Consider the following 18,522-nt stretch of genomic DNA (forward strand, 5'->3'; position numbering starts at 1 on the left):
ATCTATCTATCTATCTATCTATCTATCTATCTATCTATCTATCTATCTATCTATGAAAGGCCTTCCAATGTAATTCCAGCCCAGATAGCTGGCTAGCACTCAGATAGCTGGCTGACTAGCTATAACAGGCCTTTAAATCCAGCTTCTTTCGCTTACGGCCAAACCACCTTGGGAACGCCTGATCTCGTCCGATCTCAGAAGCCAAGCAGGGTTGGGCTCAGTCAGTACCTAGATGGGAGACTGCCTGGGAATACTGAGTGCTGTAAGCTTTTTATTTTTGGGTTTCAGCCCCATTCATGAAGTGTCATTTAGCAGTTAGCTAGCATAATAAAGGATCTATCTATCTATCTATCTATCTATCTATCTATCTATCTATCTATCTATCTATCTATCTATCTATCTATCTATCTATCTATCTATCTATCTATCTATCTATCTATCTATCTATCTATCTATCTATCTATCTATCTATCTATCTAATCTATGAAAGGCCTTCCAATGTAATTCCAGCCCAGATAGCTGGCTAGCACTCAGATAGCTGGCTGACTAGCTATAACAGGCCTTTAAATCCAGCTTCTTTCGCTTACGGCCAAACCACCTTGGGAATGCCTGATCTCGTCCGATCTCAGAAGCCAAGCAGGGTTGGGCTCAGTCAGTACCTAGATGGGAGACTGCCTGGGAATACTGAGTGCTGTAAGCTTTTTATTTTTGAGTTTCAGCCCCATTCATGAAGTGTCATTTAGCAGTTAGCTAGCATAATAAAGGATCTATCTATCTATCTATCTATCTATCTATCTATCTATCTATCTATCTATCTATCTATCTATCTATCTATCTATCTATCTATCTATCTATCTATCTATCTATCTATCTATCTATCTATCTATCTATCTATCTATCTATCTAATCTATGAAAGGCCTTCCAATGTAATTCCAGCCCAGATAGCTGGCTAGCACTCAGATAGCTGGCTGACTAGCTATAACAGGCCTTTAAATCCAGCTTCTTTCGCTTACGGCCAAACCACCTTGGGAATGCCTGATCTCGTCCGATCTCAGAAGCCAAGCAGGGTTGGGCTCAGTCAGTACCTAGATGGGAGACTGCCTGGGAATACTGAGTGCTGTAAGCTTTTTATTTTTGAGTTTCAGCCCCATTCATGAAGTGTCATTTAGCAGTTAGCTAGCATAATAAAGGATCTATCTATCTATCTATCTATCTATCTATCTATCTATCTATCTATCTATCTATCTATCTATCTATCTATCTATCTATCTATCTATCTATCTATCTATCTATCTATCTATCTATCTATCTATCTATCTATCTATCTATCTATCTATCTATCTATCTATCTATCTATCTATCTATCTATCTATCTATCTATCTATCTATCTATCTATCTATCTATCTATCTATCTATCTATCTATCTATCTATCTATCTATCTATCTATCTATCTATCTATCTATCTATCTATCTATCTATCTATCTATCTATCTATCTATCTATCTATCTATCTATCTATCTATCTATCTATCTATCTATCTATCTATCTATCTATCTATCTATCTATCTATCTATCTATCTATCTATCTATCTATCTATCTATCTATCTATCTATGAAAGGCCTTCCAATGTAATTCCAGCCCAGATAGCTGGCTAGCACTCAGATAGCTGGCTGACTAGCTATAACAGGCCTTTAAATCCAGCTTCTTTCGCTTACGGCCAAACCACCTTGGGAACGCCTGATCTCGTCCGATCTCAGAAGCCAAGCAGGGTTGGGCTCAGTCAGTACCTAGATGGGAGACTGCCTGGGAATACTGAGTGCTGTAAGCTTTTTATTTTTGGGTTTCAGCCCCATTCATGAAGTGTCATTTAGCAGTTAGCTAGCATAATAAAGGATCTATCTATCTATCTATCTATCTATCTATCTATCTATCTATCTATCTATCTATCTATCTATCTATCTATCTATCTATCTATCTATCTATCTATCTATCTATCTATCTATCTATCTATCTATCTATCTATCTATCTATCTATCTATCTAATCTATGAAAGGCCTTCCAATGTAATTCCAGCCCAGATAGCTGGCTAGCACTCAGATAGCTGGCTGACTAGCTATAACAGGCCTTTAAATCCAGCTTCTTTCGCTTACGGCCAAACCACCTTGGGAATGCCTGATCTCGTCCGATCTCAGAAGCCAAGCAGGGTTGGGCTCAGTCAGTACCTAGATGGGAGACTGCCTGGGAATACTGAGTGCTGTAAGCTTTTTATTTTTGAGTTTCAGCCCCATTCATGAAGTGTCATTTAGCAGTTAGCTAGCATAATAAAGGATCTATCTATCTATCTATCTATCTATCTATCTATCTATCTATCTATCTATCTATCTATCTATCTATCTATCTATCTATCTATCTATCTATCTATCTATCTATCTATCTATCTATCTATCTATCTATCTATCTATCTATCTAATCTATGAAAGGCCTTCCAATGTAATTCCAGCCCAGATAGCTGGCTAGCACTCAGATAGCTGGCTGACTAGCTATAACAGGCCTTTAAATCCAGCTTCTTTCGCTTACGGCCAAACCACCTTGGGAATGCCTGATCTCGTCCGATCTCAGAAGCCAAGCAGGGTTGGGCTCAGTCAGTACCTAGATGGGAGACTGCCTGGGAATACTGAGTGCTGTAAGCTTTTTATTTTTGAGTTTCAGCCCCATTCATGAAGTGTCATTTAGCAGTTAGCTAGCATAATAAAGGATCTATCTATCTATCTATCTATCTATCTATCTATCTATCTATCTATCTATCTATCTATCTATCTATCTATCTATCTATCTATCTATCTATCTATCTATCTATCTATCTATCTATCTATCTATCTATCTATCTATCTATCTATCTATCTATCTATCTATCTATCTATCTATCTATCTATCTATCTATCTATCTATCTATCTATCTATCTATCTATCTATCTATCTATCTATCTATCTATCTATCTATCTATCTATCTATCTATCTATCTATCTATCTATCTATCTATCTATCTATCTATCTATCTATCTATCTATCTATCTATCTATCTATCTATCTATCTATCTATCTATCTATCTATCTATCTATCTATCTATCTATCTATCTATCTATCTATCTATCTATCTATCTATCTATCTATCTATCTATCTATCTATCTATCTATGAAAGGCCTTCCAATGTAATTCCAGCCCAGATAGCTGGCTAGCACTCAGATAGCTGGCTGACTAGCTATAACAGGCCTTTAAATCCAGCTTCTTTCGCTTACGGCCAAACCACCTTGGGAACGCCTGATCTCGTCCGATCTCAGAAGCCAAGCAGGGTTGGGCTCAGTCAGTACCTAGATGGGAGACTGCCTGGGAATACTGAGTGCTGTAAGCTTTTTATTTTTGGGTTTCAGCCCCATTCATGAAGTGTCATTTAGCAGTTAGCTAGCATAATAAAGGATCTATCTATCTATCTATCTATCTATCTATCTATCTATCTATCTATCTATCTATCTATCTATCTATCTATCTATCTATCTATCTATCTATCTATCTATCTATCTATCTATCTATCTATCTAATCTATGAAAGGCCTTCCAATGTAATTCCAGCCCAGATAGCTGGCTAGCACTCAGATAGCTGGCTGACTAGCTATAACAGGCCTTTAAATCCAGCTTCTTTCGCTTACGGCCAAACCACCTTGGGAATGCCTGATCTCGTCCGATCTCAGAAGCCAAGCAGGGTTGGGCTCAGTCAGTACCTAGATGGGAGACTGCCTGGGAATACTGAGTGCTGTAAGCTTTTTATTTTTGAGTTTCAGCCCCATTCATGAAGTGTCATTTAGCAGTTAGCTAGCATAATAAAGGATCTATCTATCTATCTATCTATCTATCTATCTATCTATCTATCTATCTATCTATCTATCTATCTATCTATCTATCTATCTATCTATCTATCTATCTATCTATCTATCTATCTATCTAATCTATGAAAGGCCTTCCAATGTAATTCCAGCCCAGATAGCTGGCTAGCACTCAGATAGCTGGCTGACTAGCTATAACAGGCCTTTAAATCCAGCTTCTTTCGCTTACGGCCAAACCACCTTGGGAATGCCTGATCTCGTCCGATCTCAGAAGCCAAGCAGGGTTGGGCTCAGTCAGTACCTAGATGGGAGACTGCCTGGGAATACTGAGTGCTGTAAGCTTTTTATTTTTGAGTTTCAGCCCCATTCATGAAGTGTCATTTAGCAGTTAGCTAGCATAATAAAGGATCTATCTATCTATCTATCTATCTATCTATCTATCTATCTATCTATCTATCTATCTATCTATCTATCTATCTATCTATCTATCTATCTATCTATCTATCTATCTATCTATCTATCTATCTATCTATCTATCTATCTAATCTATGAAAGGCCTTCCAATGTAATTCCAGCCCAGATAGCTGGCTAGCACTCAGATAGCTGGCTGACTAGCTATAACAGGCCTTTAAATCCAGCTTCTTTCGCTTACGGCCAAACCACCTTGGGAATGCCTGATCTCGTCCGATCTCAGAAGCCAAGCAGGGTTGGGCTCAGTCAGTACCTAGATGGGAGACTGCCTGGGAATACTGAGTGCTGTAAGCTTTTTATTTTTGAGTTTCAGCCCCATTCATGAAGTGTCATTTAGCAGTTAGCTAGCATAATAAAGGATCTATCTATCTATCTATCTATCTATCTATCTATCTATCTATCTATCTATCTATCTATCTATCTATCTATCTATCTATCTATCTATCTATCTATCTATCTATCTATCTATCTATCTATCTATCTATCTATCTATCTATCTATCTATCTATCTATCTATCTATCTATCTATCTATCTATCTATCTATCTATCTATCTATCTATCTATCTATCTATCTATCTATCTATCTATCTATCTATCTATCTATCTATCTATCTATCTATCTATCTATCTATCTATCTATCTATCTATCTATCTATCTATCTATCTATCTATCTATCTATCTATCTATCTATCTATGAAAGGCCTTCCAATGTAATTCCAGCCCAGATAGCTGGCTAGCACTCAGATAGCTGGCTGACTAGCTATAACAGGCCTTTAAATCCAGCTTCTTTCGCTTACGGCCAAACCACCTTGGGAACGCCTGATCTCGTCCGATCTCAGAAGCCAAGCAGGGTTGGGCTCAGTCAGTACCTAGATGGGAGACTGCCTGGGAATACTGAGTGCTGTAAGCTTTTTATTTTTGGGTTTCAGCCCCATTCATGAAGTGTCATTTAGCAGTTAGCTAGCATAATAAAGGATCTATCTATCTATCTATCTATCTATCTATCTATCTATCTATCTATCTATCTATCTATCTATCTATCTATCTATCTATCTATCTATCTATCTATCTATCTATCTATCTATCTATCTATCTATCTATCTATCTATCTAATCTATGAAAGGCCTTCCAATGTAATTCCAGCCCAGATAGCTGGCTAGCACTCAGATAGCTGGCTGACTAGCTATAACAGGCCTTTAAATCCAGCTTCTTTCGCTTACGGCCAAACCACCTTGGGAATGCCTGATCTCGTCCGATCTCAGAAGCCAAGCAGGGTTGGGCTCAGTCAGTACCTAGATGGGAGACTGCCTGGGAATACTGAGTGCTGTAAGCTTTTTATTTTTGAGTTTCAGCCCCATTCATGAAGTGTCATTTAGCAGTTAGCTAGCATAATAAAGGATCTATCTATCTATCTATCTATCTATCTATCTATCTATCTATCTATCTATCTATCTATCTATCTATCTATCTATCTATCTATCTATCTATCTATCTATCTATCTATCTATCTATCTATCTATCTATCTATCTATCTATCTATCTAATCTATGAAAGGCCTTCCAATGTAATTCCAGCCCAGATAGCTGGCTAGCACTCAGATAGCTGGCTGACTAGCTATAACAGGCCTTTAAATCCAGCTTCTTTCGCTTACGGCCAAACCACCTTGGGAATGCCTGATCTCGTCCGATCTCAGAAGCCAAGCAGGGTTGGGCTCAGTCAGTACCTAGATGGGAGACTGCCTGGGAATACTGAGTGCTGTAAGCTTTTTATTTTTGAGTTTCAGCCCCATTCATGAAGTGTCATTTAGCAGTTAGCTAGCATAATAAAGGATCTATCTATCTATCTATCTATCTATCTATCTATCTATCTATCTATCTATCTATCTATCTATCTATCTATCTATCTATCTATCTATCTATCTATCTATCTATCTATCTATCTATCTATCTATCTATCTATCTATCTATCTATCTATCTATCTATCTATCTATCTATCTATCTATCTATCTATCTATCTATCTATCTATCTATCTATCTATCTATCTATCTATCTATCTATCTATCTATCTATCTATCTATCTATCTATCTATCTATCTATCTATCTATCTATCTATCTATCTATCTATCTATCTATCTATCTATCTATCTATCTATCTATCTATCTATCTATCTATCTATCTATCTATCTATCTATCTATGAAAGGCCTTCCAATGTAATTCCAGCCCAGATAGCTGGCTAGCACTCAGATAGCTGGCTGACTAGCTATAACAGGCCTTTAAATCCAGCTTCTTTCGCTTACGGCCAAACCACCTTGGGAACGCCTGATCTCGTCCGATCTCAGAAGCCAAGCAGGGTTGGGCTCAGTCAGTACCTAGATGGGAGACTGCCTGGGAATACTGAGTGCTGTAAGCTTTTTATTTTTGGGTTTCAGCCCCATTCATGAAGTGTCATTTAGCAGTTAGCTAGCATAATAAAGGATCTATCTATCTATCTATCTATCTATCTATCTATCTATCTATCTATCTATCTATCTATCTATCTATCTATCTATCTATCTATCTATCTATCTATCTATCTATCTATCTATCTATCTATCTATCTATCTATCTATCTATCTATCTAATCTATGAAAGGCCTTCCAATGTAATTCCAGCCCAGATAGCTGGCTAGCACTCAGATAGCTGGCTGACTAGCTATAACAGGCCTTTAAATCCAGCTTCTTTCGCTTACGGCCAAACCACCTTGGGAATGCCTGATCTCGTCCGATCTCAGAAGCCAAGCAGGGTTGGGCTCAGTCAGTACCTAGATGGGAGACTGCCTGGGAATACTGAGTGCTGTAAGCTTTTTATTTTTGAGTTTCAGCCCCATTCATGAAGTGTCATTTAGCAGTTAGCTAGCATAATAAAGGATCTATCTATCTATCTATCTATCTATCTATCTATCTATCTATCTATCTATCTATCTATCTATCTATCTATCTATCTATCTATCTATCTATCTATCTATCTATCTATCTATCTATCTATCTATCTATCTATCTATCTATCTATCTATCTATCTATCTATCTATCTATCTATCTATCTATCTATCTATCTATCTATCTATCTATCTATCTATCTATCTATCTATCTATCTATCTATCTATCTATCTATCTATCTATCTATCTATCTATCTATCTATCTATCTATCTATCTATCTATCTATCTATCTATCTATCTATCTATCTATCTATCTATCTATCTATCTATCTATCTATCTATCTATCTATCTATCTATGAAAGGCCTTCCAATGTAATTCCAGCCCAGATAGCTGGCTAGCACTCAGATAGCTGGCTGACTAGCTATAACAGGCCTTTAAATCCAGCTTCTTTCGCTTACGGCCAAACCACCTTGGGAACGCCTGATCTCGTCCGATCTCAGAAGCCAAGCAGGGTTGGGCTCAGTCAGTACCTAGATGGGAGACTGCCTGGGAATACTGAGTGCTGTAAGCTTTTTATTTTTGGGTTTCAGCCCCATTCATGAAGTGTCATTTAGCAGTTAGCTAGCATAATAAAACACACGCGAGACAGATTATCTATCTATCTATCTATCTATCTATCTATCTATCTATCTATCTATCTATCTATCTATCTATCTATCTATCTATCTATCTATCTATCTATCTATCTATCTATCTATCTATCTATCTAATCTATGAAAGGCCTTCCAATGTAATTCCAGCCCAGATAGCTGGCTAGCACTCAGATAGCTGGCTGACTAGCTATAACAGGCCTTTAAATCCAGCTTCTTTCGCTTACGGCCAAACCACCTTGGGAATGCCTGATCTCGTCCGATCTCAGAAGCCAAGCAGGGTTGGGCTCAGTCAGTACCTAGATGGGAGACTGCCTGGGAATACTGAGTGCTGTAAGCTTTTTATTTTTGAGTTTCAGCCCCATTCATGAAGTGTCATTTAGCAGTTAGCTAGCATAATAAAGGATCTATCTATCTATCTATCTATCTATCTATCTATCTATCTATCTATCTATCTATCTATCTATCTATCTATCTATCTATCTATCTATCTATCTATCTATCTATCTATCTATCTATCTATCTATCTAATCTATGAAAGGCCTTCCAATGTAATTCCAGCCCAGATAGCTGGCTAGCACTCAGATAGCTGGCTGACTAGCTATAACAGGCCTTTAAATCCAGCTTCTTTCGCTTACGGCCAAACCACCTTGGGAATGCCTGATCTCGTCCGATCTCAGAAGCCAAGCAGGGTTGGGCTCAGTCAGTACCTAGATGGGAGACTGCCTGGGAATACTGAGTGCTGTAAGCTTTTTATTTTTGAGTTTCAGCCCCATTCATGAAGTGTCATTTAGCAGTTAGCTAGCATAATAAAGGATCTATCTATCTATCTATCTATCTATCTATCTATCTATCTATCTATCTATCTATCTATCTATCTATCTATCTATCTATCTATCTATCTATCTATCTATCTATCTATCTATCTAATCTATGAAAGGCCTTCCAATGTAATTCCAGCCCAGATAGCTGGCTAGCACTCAGATAGCTGGCTGACTAGCTATAACAGGCCTTTAAATCCAGCTTCTTTCGCTTACGGCCAAACCACCTTGGGAACGCCTGATCTCGTCCGATCTCAGAAGCCAAGCAGGGTTGGGCTCAGTCAGTACCTAGATGGGAGACTGCCTGGGAATACTGAGTGCTGTAAGCTTTTTATTTTTGGGTTTCAGCCCCATTCATGAAGTGTCATTTAGCAGTTAGCTAGCATAATAAAGGATCTATCTATCTATCTATCTATCTATCTATCTATCTATCTATCTATCTATCTATCTATCTATCTATCTATCTATCTATCTATCTATCTATCTATCTATCTATCTATCTATCTATCTATCTATCTATCTATCTATCTATCTATCTATCTATCTATCTATCTATCTATCTAATCTATGAAAGGCCTTCCAATGTAATTCCAGCCCAGATAGCTGGCTAGCACTCAGATAGCTGGCTGACTAGCTATAACAGGCCTTTAAATCCAGCTTCTTTCGCTTACGGCCAAACCACCTTGGGAACGCCTGACCACGCCCACGGAGTGAGAAGGAAGTACAAGGTGCAGACGGGGGAGAAAGGCTCTCCCACATTGTTTGGTATTTTTCTTCAATTATTATCTGGATTAATAACAACTCTATACGCCAAACAAACACAGACTTTGCTGCAGTGGAAGCTCCCCAGCACTTTGGTGACTTGGGGAGAACATCTCTTTTTGCACAATGGACTACTCTACGGATAAAGAACTCGGAACGGACAATGGACAACGAGAGAAGGACTTTGATTTAAACAAGAAGCAGAACGCGGACGGACCTAAGAATAACGAAAACAGCGAGGAACAAACGACTACGGAAAAGATTAACGACGAAAGAAAGGAAATGGATCTTGAAACAAGAGAAATGCACGATGGAAGGAAAGGATACCAAAAAGAAAAAAGAAGTAACACACAAAAGCAAAGGTACGAATACAAGAAAGAAGCTACGATAATTGTGGATGTAAGTAACCTGCAAGAAGTTACGGCAACCGAAATAATAAAAGCAATAAACGAAGAGATTGGTTTTGGAAAGCTGCTGGCCGTCAGATACAGACAAAACAAAGAATTCGAGGCGACACTACAAACTGAAGAAGATTGTCTAAAACTACTGGATGGATTAATGATAAAAGGAAGATTATGTGACATAAGAAGACTTTGTTGCAGTGAAATGACTGTATCCTTTTTAAATTTACCGGCATACTTGGAAGACAAGATTATTTTAGATAAACTTTTAGCATGGGGAGTAACACCAAGTCTACCAATAAGGAGAAGATTTTATCCGGGAACAACAATAGCGGATGGGACTCGGTTTTTAAAAGTTAAATTCCCCAAAGAAATAACATCACTACCATACAGCACAAAAATTGAAACGGCGGAGGGATTACAATATTTCAGAGTGATACATGATGGACAGATAAGACTATGCAGATTGTGTGCAGGAACAGGACACCTAATAAAAGACTGTCCAAATCTAGTGTGTCGGGAATGTATGGAGCAAGGGCATTTTGCTAAATACTGTAAAGCAATTAAATGTCCAGACTGTAACCATGCCCTAATAAGCTGTACATGTACGGATGAAGAAGAAATAGAGAAAGAAAAAGAACAAGAGAACGGGGAAGGAAAAGAACACAACATTCAGCACAGAAAAACAGAAGAGGAGAGCAATAACGAAAGATTGACAACGCAAGAAGAAGAGGAGAAACTACATAATCAGGAGGACAACAAAGGAAAAGATGAGTACACCAGTGCTCAAAAAATACAAGAAATGGACACAGAACAACAAACAGATCCTATGACAGACAACTGCGCGGAAAGAGAGGTGGAAGAAGAAAGAATGGACATGGACAATACAAATGAGACTGAAAACAAAGATACAGAAAAGGAGAGAAGTAAAAAGCAACAGAACAAAGGAGCCGAAGGGACTAAAAGGAAAGTAAAATTTCAACCAAATCTTGCCGGTGCGCTGGAAAAACAAAGAAAAAGAAGAGAGACTTCAAAAGACAAATGGTTAGAAAGAACCGGTATGTTCGATATTTTAACTGAAGAACTATTAGAATAATACAATGAACAAAATAATTTTATCTTTTTTATTCTTTCCGTTTTTAATGAGTACCCTTTTTATAACATCGATAAACACAAGGGGTCTCTCAGATTATACAAATTTTAAAAGACTTTTACATATAACAGAAAAAACAGATATATTATGTATACAAGAAACATTCTGGGACAATAAAACAGCAAACAGTTTAAGTAAAGAATGGAACGGTATTTTTATACATAATAGTCAAGACAATAAAAGAGGAGGGGTAGCTATTTTAATTAAAAAAGATATTTTAGAAAATGTCAAGACAATATACGCAGATGAAAAGGGACGAGTTTTAGCCATAACGGCAGAATATAAAGATAGACAAATCAACATATGTACAATACACGCACCAAACAATGTTAATGAAAAAGAAAGCTTTTTTAAAAAACTTAGTTTACTAATGGAAAAATGGAAAGAAACGATATTAATAGGGGATTTTAATACGGTTTTAAATAAACTGGACATAAATGAGCAAATGGTGTTTAGATCGGATACAGGAAGAGAACAGTTAAGAGCGTTAATGATAAAACATAGTCTAGAAGACATATGGAGACAAAAGAATAAAGAAGAAAGAATATACTCCAGAGAAGAATGGTACCTAGATAAACGAAAACAAAGCAGAATAGATTTTGTGTTAGTTCCCAACAATATGAAGCAATATATAGAAAAAGTGGAATATGGAAAATATAATTTTAGTGATCACAATTTTATAAACATAAAAATAGATTTTAATGAAATGATAAGAGGACCGGGAGTATGGATTTTTAATGCAGATCATCTAAAAGATGAGATTTTTAAAACAGAAATAAAAAACATAATCGAAAATAGCAAAACAGATGTTTTATATGATAAAGAAATTCTAGTATGGTGGGATAACATAAAATATGATATTAAAAAATATACAATAAAATACGGAACTAAAATCAAACGAATCAAAAGACAACTAGAAAACTGGAAAAAAGAAAAGTTAGAAAAAGAACTTAAAAAAGTAGAAAGCGGAAGAGGAGACATAAAAGAAATCTTAAAACTAGAAGAAAAAATAAAAAAATTAGAAGAGGAAAGATACAAAGGGGCAATGATTAGAAGTAAAGCAGAATATATGTTAAAAGGGGAGAGATGCACAAAATATTTTTTTGAGCTAGAGAAAGCACGGCAAAAAACAGACGAAATAAAAGCATTAAAAACAGAAAATGGAGAAGAGATCAAAACAACAGAGGGAATTTTAAAAGAAATACATAGATTTTATACACACCTATTCAAAAAAACAGAGATAGATGAAAAAGGAAAAGAATTTTTATTAACACAAATCAAAACAAAAATACAGGAAGAAGACAAAAAGATGTGTGATCAAAAAATTGAGGAAAAAGAGATAGAAGAAGCGATGAACAGAATGGAAAATAAAAAAAGTCCAGGTCTAGATGGGTTAACAATAGAATTTTATAAAACTTTTAAAGACATTTTAGTGCCAATTTTATCTAAATTATTCAATGAAATACACAAAATAGGAGAAGTCTCGCAACAGATGAAAAAAGGTTTGATTAAATTAATATATAAGAAGAAAGGAGACAAGACGGACTTAAAAAATTATAGGCCAATAAGCATGCTAAATACAGATTATAAAATACTAGCAAAGATACTAGCAAATAGACTAAAAACGGTACTGCCTAGTATAATAGAAACCAATCAAGCATATGGCGTATTAAATAGAGACATTTCAGATACAATTAGTAACATAAGGGACACAATATGGTATATGAAAACACAAAAAACCAAAGGGTATCTAATAAGCATAGACTTTGAGAAAGCATTTGATAGAGTAAACCACAATTATTTATTTGAAACATTAAAACGGTTTGGGTTTGGGAATGATTTTACAAAATGGTTAAAATGTCTTTACATGAATTCATATAGCTGTATAAAAGTGAACGGGTACCTAACGGATTTTATTCAGTTATCAAGATCCATACGGCAAGGATGTCCACTCTCAGCATTATTATACTCACTGGTCGCTGAACCGTTAGGTCTAGCAATAAAAGCAAGTAGTGGAATAAGAGGAATAAATATAGAAAATAACAAAAATCAGGAAAAAATATTTCAATATGCTGACGACACCACCCTCATACTGAAAGACACAGAAAGCGTAAACAGGGCGATACATGTGTTAAATCAATATTGTAAAGGATCGGGAGCTTTTGTGAACAAAGAAAAAACGCAATACATGAGGATAAGCGATGCAGAAATACTACCAGTAAATATAGCTTTTACAGAGGTGAAGGAAAAAATAAAAATTCTAGGAATAAACATAGGAGAAGATGAAAATAAAATAACGGATATTATATGGGAAGAAACTTTAGATAAAATGCAAAGAAAACTAAACATGTGGAAAAGAAGGAACTTGTATATAAAAGGTAAAGTTTTAGTTTTAAATGCACTATTTTTATCCAAAATGTGGTATGCGGCGGGGGTCGTCAACATCCCGATGTGGGTTTTAAAAAGAGTTAAAAGCTCAGTTTTAAATTTTTTATGGGACGGAAAACCGGCTAAAATAGCTTACGACACTATAATTGGGAAAAAAGAAGGAGGAGGGTTGGGACTTTTAGATTTATTTATTAGAAAACAGAGCCTAAGAGTTAAAATAATTAAAAAATTTTTGAACGAAGAAGAACAAATATGGAAATGGGTTTTTAATTTTTATATAAATAAATGTGCTGGAGGGGAAATGAATGAGAATATTTTATGCATGGAATTGAAAGAAAACATGTTTCAAAACGTTCCAGAGTTTTACAAAGAGGTTTTTAGAGCGTGGGGGGATTTTATGGAGAATATAATATACAAAATAAAAGGGAGAAAAAATCTTTTAGAGCAACCCATTTTTTTAAACAAGCAGATCTGTTTTAAAGAAAAGACACCGTATTTTAAACATTGGTACGAAGCAGAAATAAAACAAATTAAAGACGTCTTGTACGAATATAGACCAGGATTTCTCCCAACACAGGCAATAATTGACTTCTTGGAAGGAAAAGATAAAACAATAAACACAGATATCATCGAAAAACAATATGAAACGCTAAAACAAGCAATACCCAAAGAATGGTTACAAAGAATAGAAAACAAAGAAGGAAATGAAAGGATGAAAATCGAAGTAAAAGTAGGCAATCAAAAAAACGATCTAAACAGCTGCTCCTTGAGAACGTTTAATGACATATTTGTCAATAAAGCGTGGGTAAAACCCAAAGCAAATGCGCATTGGAGAAAAATATACCCAGAACTAGAGGAAAACGAGATATGGAAAACATATAAAGGTCCCAAACTTTTAATACTAGAAAATTTTAACTTTTATCTTAAACACAATTGTATATATGACAGAGAAAAATTACACAAAATCGGATTGGAAGACAACCCAAACTGTACACTATGCAAAGAGAATAAAACAGAAGATTTTAGACACATGTTTTTAGAATGTAAAGAAATAAAATGTTTTATGGATAAACTAAAGGGAATGATAAGCGAATTGACAGAAGAAAAAATAGACAATAGGCAGTGGGAAATGAGCTTTTTATTCGGATACCATCAAAAATGCAAAAATACAACAATTTTAAATACAATTTTAATAATAGCAAAATACACAATATACACGAGAAGAAACATAGAAAAATATAATAACATCCACATAAAATTGTGTGTACTTTTTGAAAAAAAATTTGAATATTTTTTTAATTTATTTTTTGAACATTTTAAAAGGATAAACGAAATAGAAACTTTTGAAAACCTCTTTGTAACACAAAGCTCTTTTATGGAACCAACCTGGAACGGACTGAGAATCAAGCTATCGAAATGTGCATGTTTTTAAAAATGTGTTTTAGATCACTTTAATAAAAATGTACCTGAAATTTTTAAAAATGTATATTATGTAACGTGTTTTGTTTTAAAAACTGTCTGTAAACAATGATATTTTGTAAAAAAAGTTAATAAAAAAGAGAAATTGGGAATGCCTGATCTCGTCCGATCTCAGAAGCCAAGCAGGGTTGGGCTCAGTCAGTACCTAGATGGGAAGATGGGAGACTGCCTGGGAATACTGAGTGCTGTAAGCTTTTTATTTTTGAGTTTCAGCCCCATTCATGAAGTGTCATTTAGCAGTTAGCTAGCATAATAAAGGATCTATCTATCTATCTATCTATCTATCTATCTATCTATCTATCTATCTATCTATCTATCTATCTATCTATCTATCTATCTATCTATCTATCTATCTATCTATCTATCTATCTATCTATCTATCTAATCTATGAAAGGCCTTCCAATGTAATTCCAGCCCAGATAGCTGGCTAGCACTCAGATAGCTGGCTGACTAGCTATAACAGGCCTTTAAATCCAGCTTCTTTCGCTTACGGCCAAACCACCTTGGGAACGCCTGATCTCGTCCGATCTCAGAAGCCAAGCAGGGTTGGGCTCAGTCAGTACCTAGATGGGAGACTGCCTGGGAATACTGAGTGCTGTAAGCTTTTTATTTTTGGGTTTCAGCCCCATTCATGAAGTGTCATTTAGCAGTTAGCTAGCATAATAAAGGATCTATCTATCTATCTATCTATCTATCTATCTATCTATCTATCTATCTATCTATCTATCTATCTATCTATCTATCTATCTATCTATCTATCTATCTATCTATCTATCTATCTATCTAATCTATGAAAGGCCTTCCAATGTAATTCCAGCCCAGATAGCTGGCTAGCACTCAGATAGCTGGCTGACTAGCTATAACAGGCCTTTAAATCCAGCTTCTTTCGCTTACGGCCAAACCACCTTGGGAATGCCTGATCTCGTCCGATCTCAGAAGCCAAGCAGGGTTGGGCTCAGTCAGTACCTAGATGGGAGACTGCCTGGGAATACTGAGTGCTGTAAGCTTTTTATTTTTGAGTTTCAGCCCCATTCATGAAGTGTCATTTAGCAGTTAGCTAGCATAATAAAGGATCTATCTATCTATCTATCTATCTATCTATCTATCTATCTATCTATCTATCTATCTATCTATCTATCTATCTATCTATCTATCTATCTATCTATCTATCTATCTATCTATCTATCTATCTATCTATCTATCTATCTATCTATCTATCTATCTATCTATCTATCTATCTATCTATCTATCTATCTATCTATCTATCTATCTATCTATCTATCTATCTATCTATCTATCTATCTATCTATCTATCTATCTATCTATCTATCTATCTATCTATCTATCTATCTATCTATCTATCTATCTATCTATCTATGAAAGGCCTTCCAATGTAATTCCAGCCCAGATAGCTGGCTAGCACTCAGATAGCTGGCTGACTAGCTATAACAGGCCTTTAAATCCAGCTTCTTTCGCTTACGGCCAAACCACCTTGGGAACGCCTGATCTCGTCCGATCTCAGAAGCCAAGCAGGGTTGGGCTCAGTCAGTACCTAGATGGGAGACTGCCTGGGAATACTGAGTGCTGTAAGCTTTTTATTTTTGGGTTTCAGCCCCATTCATGAAGTGTCATTTAGCAGTTAGCTAGCATAATAAAGGATCTATCTATCTATCTATCTATCTATCTATCTATCTATCTATCTATCTATCTATCTATCTATCTATCTATCTATCTATCTATCTATCTATCTATCTATCTATCTATCTATCTATCTATCTATCTATCTAATCTATGAAAGGCCTTCCAATGTAATTCCAGCCCAGATAGCTGGCTAGCACTCAGATAGCTGGCTGACTAGCTATAACAGGCCTTTAAATCCAGCTTCTTTCGCTTACGGCCAAACCACCTTGGGAATGCCTGATCTCGTCCGATCTCAGAAGCCAAGCAGGGTTGGGCTCAGTCAGTACCTAGATGGGAGACTGCCTGGGAATACTGAGTGCTGTAAGCTTTTTATTTTTGAGTTTCAGCCCCATTCATGAAGTGTCATTTAGCAGTTAGCTAGCATAATAAAGGATCTATCTATCTATCTATCTATCTATCTATCTATCTATCTATCTATCTATCTATCTATCTATCTATCTATCTATCTATCTATCTATCTATCTATCTATCTATCTATCTATCTATCTATCTATCTATCTATCTATCTAATCTATGAAAGGCCTTCCAATGTAATTCCAGCCCAGATAGCTGGCTAGCACTCAGATAGCTGGCTGACTAGCTATAACAGGCCTTTAAATCCAGCTTCTTTCGCTTACGGCCAAACCACCTTGGGAATGCCTGATCTCGTCCGATCTCAGAAGCCAAGCAGGGTTGGGCTCAGTCAGTACCTAGATGGGAGACTGCCTGGGAATACTGAGTGCTGTAAGCTTTTTATTTTTGAGTTTCAGCCCCATTCATGAAGTGTCATTTAGCAGTTAGCTAGCATAATAAAGGATCTATCTATCTATCTATCTATCTATCTATCTATCTATCTATCTATCTATCTATCTATCTATCTATCTATCTATCTATCTATCTATCTATCTATCTATCTATCTATCTATCTATCTATCTATCTAATCTATGAAAGGCCTTCCAATGTAATTCCAGCCCAGATAGCTGGCTAGCACTCAGATAGCTGGCTGACTAGCTATAACAGGCCTTTAAATCCAGCTTCTTTCGCTTACGGCCAAACCACCTTGGGAATGCCTGATCTCGTCCGATCTCAGAAGCCAAGCAGGGTTGGGCTCAGTCAGTACCTAGATGGGAGACTGCCTGGGAATACTGAGTGCTGTAAGCTTTTTATTTTTGAGTTTCAGCCCCATTCATGAAGTGTCATTTAGCAGTTAGCTAGCATAATAAAGGATCTATCTATCTATCTATCTATCTATCTATCTATCTATCTATCTATCTATCTATCTATCTATCTATCTATCTATCTATCTATCTATCTATCTATCTATCTATCTATCTATCTATCTATCTATCTATCTATCTATCTATCTATCTATCTATCTATCTATCTATCTATCTATCTATCTATCTATCTATCTATCTATCTATCTATCTATCTATCTATCTATCTATCTATCTATCTATCTATCTATCTATCTATCTATCTATCTATCTATCTATCTATCTATCTATCTATCTATCTATCTATCTATCTATCTATCTATGAAAGGCCTTCCAATGTAATTCCAGCCCAGATAGCTGGCTAGCACTCAGATAGCTGGCTGACTAGCTATAACAGGCCTTTAAATCCAGCTTCTTTCGCTTACGGCCAAACCACCTTGGGAACGCCTGATCTCGTCCGATCTCAGAAGCCAAGCAGGGTTGGGCTCAGTCAGTACCTAGATGGGACACTGCCTGGGAATACTGAGTGCTGTAAGCTTTTTATTTTTGGGTTTCAGCCCCATTCATGAAGTGTCATTTAGCAGTTAGCTAGCATAATAAAGGATCTATCTATCTATCTATCTATCTATCTATCTATCTATCTATCTATCTATCTATCTATCTATCTATCTATCTATCTATCTATCT

At 36.2% G+C, this 18,522-nt stretch overlaps 26 non-coding genes across 26 annotated transcripts; all 26 read left to right on the plus strand.

Annotated features, from left to right (window-relative positions):
* The first annotated feature begins 150 nt into the window (after positions 1–150).
* LOC134307692 (5S ribosomal RNA) lies at positions 151–269 on the plus strand. Its single transcript, XR_010010081.1, has one exon. It is a non-coding gene; the product is annotated as a 5S ribosomal RNA (ribosomal RNA).
* Positions 270–581: 312 nt separating this feature from the next.
* LOC134307712 (5S ribosomal RNA) lies at positions 582–700 on the plus strand. The gene has a single exon (XR_010010099.1). It is a non-coding gene; the product is annotated as a 5S ribosomal RNA (ribosomal RNA).
* A 308-nt stretch (positions 701–1,008) lies between these two features.
* LOC134307713 (5S ribosomal RNA) lies at positions 1,009–1,127 on the plus strand. Its single transcript, XR_010010100.1, has one exon. It is a non-coding gene; the product is annotated as a 5S ribosomal RNA (ribosomal RNA).
* A 587-nt stretch (positions 1,128–1,714) lies between these two features.
* LOC134307708 (5S ribosomal RNA) lies at positions 1,715–1,833 on the plus strand. Its single transcript, XR_010010096.1, has one exon. It is a non-coding gene; the product is annotated as a 5S ribosomal RNA (ribosomal RNA).
* A 316-nt stretch (positions 1,834–2,149) lies between these two features.
* LOC134307714 (5S ribosomal RNA) lies at positions 2,150–2,268 on the plus strand. The gene has a single exon (XR_010010101.1). It is a non-coding gene; the product is annotated as a 5S ribosomal RNA (ribosomal RNA).
* Positions 2,269–2,576: 308 nt separating this feature from the next.
* On the plus strand, positions 2,577–2,695 carry LOC134307715 (5S ribosomal RNA). Its single transcript, XR_010010102.1, has one exon. It is a non-coding gene; the product is annotated as a 5S ribosomal RNA (ribosomal RNA).
* Positions 2,696–3,298: 603 nt separating this feature from the next.
* Positions 3,299–3,417, plus strand: LOC134307720 (5S ribosomal RNA). Its single transcript, XR_010010107.1, has one exon. It is a non-coding gene; the product is annotated as a 5S ribosomal RNA (ribosomal RNA).
* A 288-nt stretch (positions 3,418–3,705) lies between these two features.
* Positions 3,706–3,824, plus strand: LOC134307716 (5S ribosomal RNA). The gene has a single exon (XR_010010103.1). It is a non-coding gene; the product is annotated as a 5S ribosomal RNA (ribosomal RNA).
* Positions 3,825–4,108: 284 nt separating this feature from the next.
* LOC134307717 (5S ribosomal RNA) lies at positions 4,109–4,227 on the plus strand. The gene has a single exon (XR_010010104.1). It is a non-coding gene; the product is annotated as a 5S ribosomal RNA (ribosomal RNA).
* Positions 4,228–4,531: 304 nt separating this feature from the next.
* On the plus strand, positions 4,532–4,650 carry LOC134307718 (5S ribosomal RNA). Its single transcript, XR_010010105.1, has one exon. It is a non-coding gene; the product is annotated as a 5S ribosomal RNA (ribosomal RNA).
* A 499-nt stretch (positions 4,651–5,149) lies between these two features.
* On the plus strand, positions 5,150–5,268 carry LOC134307731 (5S ribosomal RNA). The gene has a single exon (XR_010010118.1). It is a non-coding gene; the product is annotated as a 5S ribosomal RNA (ribosomal RNA).
* A 304-nt stretch (positions 5,269–5,572) lies between these two features.
* Positions 5,573–5,691, plus strand: LOC134307719 (5S ribosomal RNA). Its single transcript, XR_010010106.1, has one exon. It is a non-coding gene; the product is annotated as a 5S ribosomal RNA (ribosomal RNA).
* Positions 5,692–6,003: 312 nt separating this feature from the next.
* Positions 6,004–6,122, plus strand: LOC134307721 (5S ribosomal RNA). The gene has a single exon (XR_010010108.1). It is a non-coding gene; the product is annotated as a 5S ribosomal RNA (ribosomal RNA).
* Positions 6,123–6,653: 531 nt separating this feature from the next.
* Positions 6,654–6,772, plus strand: LOC134307743 (5S ribosomal RNA). Its single transcript, XR_010010129.1, has one exon. It is a non-coding gene; the product is annotated as a 5S ribosomal RNA (ribosomal RNA).
* Positions 6,773–7,084: 312 nt separating this feature from the next.
* LOC134307722 (5S ribosomal RNA) lies at positions 7,085–7,203 on the plus strand. The gene has a single exon (XR_010010109.1). It is a non-coding gene; the product is annotated as a 5S ribosomal RNA (ribosomal RNA).
* A 531-nt stretch (positions 7,204–7,734) lies between these two features.
* Positions 7,735–7,853, plus strand: LOC134307698 (5S ribosomal RNA). The gene has a single exon (XR_010010086.1). It is a non-coding gene; the product is annotated as a 5S ribosomal RNA (ribosomal RNA).
* Positions 7,854–8,153: 300 nt separating this feature from the next.
* On the plus strand, positions 8,154–8,272 carry LOC134307723 (5S ribosomal RNA). The gene has a single exon (XR_010010110.1). It is a non-coding gene; the product is annotated as a 5S ribosomal RNA (ribosomal RNA).
* Positions 8,273–8,564: 292 nt separating this feature from the next.
* LOC134307724 (5S ribosomal RNA) lies at positions 8,565–8,683 on the plus strand. Its single transcript, XR_010010111.1, has one exon. It is a non-coding gene; the product is annotated as a 5S ribosomal RNA (ribosomal RNA).
* Positions 8,684–8,963: 280 nt separating this feature from the next.
* Positions 8,964–9,082, plus strand: LOC134307699 (5S ribosomal RNA). The gene has a single exon (XR_010010087.1). It is a non-coding gene; the product is annotated as a 5S ribosomal RNA (ribosomal RNA).
* Positions 9,083–15,422: 6,340 nt separating this feature from the next.
* Positions 15,423–15,541, plus strand: LOC134307700 (5S ribosomal RNA). Its single transcript, XR_010010088.1, has one exon. It is a non-coding gene; the product is annotated as a 5S ribosomal RNA (ribosomal RNA).
* Positions 15,542–15,825: 284 nt separating this feature from the next.
* Positions 15,826–15,944, plus strand: LOC134307725 (5S ribosomal RNA). Its single transcript, XR_010010112.1, has one exon. It is a non-coding gene; the product is annotated as a 5S ribosomal RNA (ribosomal RNA).
* A 467-nt stretch (positions 15,945–16,411) lies between these two features.
* LOC134307701 (5S ribosomal RNA) lies at positions 16,412–16,530 on the plus strand. Its single transcript, XR_010010089.1, has one exon. It is a non-coding gene; the product is annotated as a 5S ribosomal RNA (ribosomal RNA).
* A 296-nt stretch (positions 16,531–16,826) lies between these two features.
* On the plus strand, positions 16,827–16,945 carry LOC134307726 (5S ribosomal RNA). Its single transcript, XR_010010113.1, has one exon. It is a non-coding gene; the product is annotated as a 5S ribosomal RNA (ribosomal RNA).
* A 304-nt stretch (positions 16,946–17,249) lies between these two features.
* Positions 17,250–17,368, plus strand: LOC134307727 (5S ribosomal RNA). The gene has a single exon (XR_010010114.1). It is a non-coding gene; the product is annotated as a 5S ribosomal RNA (ribosomal RNA).
* Positions 17,369–17,660: 292 nt separating this feature from the next.
* Positions 17,661–17,779, plus strand: LOC134307728 (5S ribosomal RNA). The gene has a single exon (XR_010010115.1). It is a non-coding gene; the product is annotated as a 5S ribosomal RNA (ribosomal RNA).
* Positions 17,780–18,254: 475 nt separating this feature from the next.
* On the plus strand, positions 18,255–18,373 carry LOC134307697 (5S ribosomal RNA). The gene has a single exon (XR_010010085.1). It is a non-coding gene; the product is annotated as a 5S ribosomal RNA (ribosomal RNA).
* The last annotated feature ends 149 nt before the right edge of the window (positions 18,374–18,522 follow it).

This window comes from Trichomycterus rosablanca, unplaced genomic scaffold, assembly GCF_030014385.1.
Source record: "Trichomycterus rosablanca isolate fTriRos1 unplaced genomic scaffold, fTriRos1.hap1 scaffold_329, whole genome shotgun sequence".
Taxonomy (NCBI): domain Eukaryota; kingdom Metazoa; phylum Chordata; class Actinopteri; order Siluriformes; family Trichomycteridae; genus Trichomycterus; species Trichomycterus rosablanca.